Consider the following 4,768-nt stretch of genomic DNA (forward strand, 5'->3'; position numbering starts at 1 on the left):
TGTGTGTGTGCGTGTGTGTGATTGAGGTCTAAAAGACACGGTAGAGATAAAAAATACCTACATTTTCAATCAATCAGTTATTTGAAAAAGACAGTGGATTCACTAGTATTACATGCACACCTATGCTCACACACACACAGTTCCTAAATTGATGTCTACACACAGCATTGCTTCTAATGAAGTCTCATTCACTCTGACTGCTGCCATATGGTTACTGTACACTCACTGAACCACATCTGCTGTGTGTTAGTGCACACACACACATCTCTCCAGTGCACCCATACTTCAGACTTGTGTGGCCAATATAAGGTATACTCACCCACCCACCCACACACACACACACACACTTGCATGCATACAGTAGCATTTAACTCACCATCTGTTCGTTGAGGTCCTGTGAGGCCTCCATGGCTTCTTGGGTTGTGTGATCCACCACACACTTGAGGGACAAAAATTAGAAAATAAAACATGGGTCAATGGATCGAAAAAGGAAAAGTCACCCTTTTCAATTCACCCGTTCACAGTTTTAATGGAAAGACATCACCTGTGCTAACACTGTTTTTTTCCAGGAATGTTGCCTGGACACTTGCGTGGGGGGATTAATTGATAGCTAAATGTAATCGCTTACACTCACACTGAGGATAAAACCACCAACCATATTGTATACATTTCTTTTTTTTTCATGTCTACGTGTATCTGTCGGTTAGACCTTCTGTCAGTGTGTTTATGTGTGAGCAACAGGAGACTGAAGGAGGGAAGCAGCAGCGTTAACTTCAGCATATCATCTTCAGCCGAGGGTGAAGTGGAGAGATAATTGCAGAAGTAAATATCAACAATGAAAATGGAGAAGTGTAAATGATACGACTGCTTGGCTGGCTCTGGACCACAGACACAGTGGCTGGCTACCACACGAAGACAGTGAGTGACCCTATTAATACTAGACAGGAGACAGGTTGGCGCAAGAGTCTGGAGCGATGGAGAGGCCGAGGTGATTGTCTACAACTTAAGTGAGATTAAATGTTGCGATCAGAAAAACAAAGACAGAAATTACAGTCTGTCCTTCCTTTTTTTGCCACTGTCACGCAGAGGGTGACGCTGCAACAAAAGGCCAGCTGAAAGAATAGGATAACAATGCCGGGATCCCAGCAGAATGGCACAAAATGGCTCCTCTCTGCTATATTGTGCAAAGGCCATCAGAAAAAAGTTTGACACGTGGACAAAGGGGTAGGCGGCAAAGACACGCACTCACATGCAAACACAAAAGTCCTTCCTTGTTATTAGATCTGTGGTTCCCAGGAAGTGTGCTAAGGAGAGCCACTGAATCATTTCCAACAAATTTTCCCCATGAAAAAAAATAGCAGTATCACAATTTGAATGCATTTGCTCTATTTCACTTCAGTAAATAAAAAATTTTCTGCACCTGCACTTTGAGCCAAGAGTGAGCTGCAACTCCTTTCTGTACATCAATGCTTTGTGTTATACAGCTGACAGGGTTCATATCAGAGTATATGTGAGTACCTGAACGGTGCATGTCTAATATTTAAGAGATAAGGCAACTGTTTATTCTTCCACAAAGTATTTTATTTGGACGCCACCTTCATCTAAAATTAGTCCCGAAACATAGATTCCTAACAAGAACATTAAATTAGAGCAACACAAGACTTCTTTTTCTGTTTGTTCAGTGTGTGCCTGAGTGTGCGTGCACGCTCACGCACTGTGGAGTTGTCTGGCTCGATCCTTTAAACTAACTGGCATCCTTTTAATTTTTCATAGCGTTCAGCTCCTCCTCGCCTGAAACCGAAGACAATAATGCGTCTCTCAGGTGAATTGATTTGTACCCAAGCCTCCCTCAACCCCTCCCTCTCTCTTTTGCTCTCCCTCTCTCTGTCTCTCACCTTTGTGGAGGACAGACTCAGCCTTCCATCTGTTTCCATTTCACTCTCCTGTTCATGATTTATTCTTATTTAGCAGGACGTAGTTGACAGTAAACCAACCTAAAGTAAAGATTATTAATCATTTTATGGGTGGCAAAGGGCTTGTCTAACGTTTGGGTCATCAAAGTGGAACATTTATAATATATTTGGCACTCAGAGTGGGCATTAAAGTATGGAATAGCTCTTTTAAAAAATATATAAATTGATTTTTTATTTTAAATATTCTTAAACTTGGTTAATTGCTGATGCTCAACTGGTTTTTATCCTCTCTCATATCCAACTACACATGGCTGCCTCACGGCCCTAAACCCACCCAGAAGTTACCTGACACTGCACAGGGAATCAATAATGCCTGCCATTTCCTTCAGCGTCCCAGAAGAGAGAATTATATTTCTCTCTATGGCTATTGACAGCGACATAAGAAACACATATGAGCCGGCGGAGGATTAGAAAGTGGACTACACAGCTACACTGCCGTAATTTCACGCTATAAAAGCCGAAGAGAGGAGAATGTAGAACAAACCGCAGACTGCTGCTGGCTGGAGTGGAAAGTCGACATATTCCATTCAAACCTTATTGACTTAGCAATCGTTTTTACGCACTGATCGATATTTTTTAGATGGCACTGTTTTTAAAAAGCCAGTAAAGAATTTTTTTAAAATGTATTTATTTATTTAACCACAAATGTTTTTATTCTTCCCTTTGAAGATGCAGAGACGCGTCACCTCTCTTATGTCTGAGGCCACACTTTTTTTTATATTTCCAGCAGCAATGACACACACACAACATTTAATCAATTGTCAGGATGAAAAAATGAAACATTTCTCATGTGGGCCGACTTTTACCATAACTATATATAGCCTCGTATGTTTGTCAGCACAAAGGCGAGCGGAGTGTGAAGTGAATTACAGTGTGTGAAGCGGTTTGTTTGTTATTAGCACACAATGATACGTTTCATTTTGATTTGGCTTCAAGTTTTATAAGTTTTGAACCCTTCACTTTAAATTATTTTTTTTTAAACTATTTTTTATTTAACTCAATCTTATGTTAACCGTGTTAAAAGACATTATTCCAGATATATTAATTGTGCAAGAGAAAAGTCAAATAACAAAAAATATATTAAAAAAATTAAAAAATAGCCAATCACAAACAAATATTGCATTTTTAAAAAAACATTTTAATATATCCTATAAGACAGTAAACGTACTAACCCAGTAGGCTACGTAACATTCCCCTCATCATAATGCTAAATCTACTATTTCAAATTAATTCATATACGGCCTTTATTAAAAATAGCCACACTGCAATTTAATTGACACATTTAAAAAAAAACAAAAAAAAAACGCCCAAACAATAATTTATTTTCAGCCTCTATGTCTACAGGACTCTACAGGATTTTCGCCAAATCTCCACACACCATATCCCGTTCATCCATCTACTGCGCATTAATGCGCGTTGGTTAAGTATGAGTCCTTAATGTGAAATCCAATCTGTGTGGATTACTGCGCAGTATGGCCTATCAGATTTTGAGTCGGCGCGTAACCTGTCATGTTGTTAGGGGAGGCCAATAGACAGGGGCCATTCAAGCCCTGAGAGCCCGGCCGTGGTATAAGATTCCCATTTCCTACATATCAAATATAAACACAAACTCCACGTGGGATGAGAGGAGAGATGGGGAGAAAAGTCATGAACACACGGAGGGATGCTGGCAGAGCACTGAGGGGACTCAATTCCTCCGTGTGTGATGAAATCTGCATAAAAAAAGATGTTTAGAAACCACACTGACCTACAGGCATCATTTAATCATTTAAAACTGTTTTTTTAATAAGAGAAGCTTCATGTAATACCAGTTTTACAAGAATTTGGCTGCTTAAACTGTAAATGTTATTTACGGTTAAATTACGTGTGTAACTATAAAAAGGTGTTTACCTGAAAGTCAATCAATTTAATCGGGTTTAATGAAGTTACACTCCATCTCAAACTCACTCATGTAATTAATGGACACTAACTTAAATATTACACACATCTCCTTTTAAAAACTATTATTATTATTATTATTATTATTATTATTAGGCTATTATTATTATTACAGTATGAATTACTATTACTATCATAGTATTAATGCCTGCCAATATATGCATAAATAAATAATAATAATAATAAAATACTGATATAGTTATTGTTAATTGTGAAAATTAAACTGCTTATACTACTAATTTGTATTGGATGAATCATTTTAAATAAGGTATGATGTGAACAGGATATTCTTCTTTTATTATATAAGAATTCATTAAATGAATCAGAATGAATCAGTAACTGTTATAATGTCATAATCGGGACTGCAGCCATCTGAACTGTCCTACAGCTGTTACTTGGCAGAGTAAAAATACAAATTTGTTCTGTAAATAAAGAAATAAAGTGAACATACCTGTGCTGAAATTATTTTCGTCCCAGCAAGAAATCAGCTCCCAGATTTCCCTCACTTCTTAGACGCTCATGATCAAATGCAGTGTGGTCGCCGCACAGCTCTCCCTGCTGTTTGCACGCTGTCACTGACTGGATCAAAACACTTCAGCCACTGCTGGCCATAACCAGCAGACAGTCCAAAAAAGCAAGCCCGAGGAGTTCACTCACACTCGATTCAAGTGATTTACAAACTCAAAGCCAAGTCCCGGCTCTCAGTTTCGGTGACCGGACCGCTCAACTCTGCGGGAAACACCATTATTTTCAGTCCGCGTCCAAGTTTGAGCACCAGGCTGTTCAGAGGCATTAGACTCAACTTCATTATTGAGAACCGTGTCGCTGCGCATGCGTCCAGCTGCCATGCGGACACT

Source organism: Morone saxatilis, unplaced genomic scaffold, assembly GCF_004916995.1.
Source record: "Morone saxatilis isolate NCDOM2014 unplaced genomic scaffold, NCSU_SB_2.0 Contig7, whole genome shotgun sequence".
NCBI classification, from domain to species: Eukaryota; Metazoa; Chordata; class Actinopteri; family Moronidae; genus Morone; species Morone saxatilis.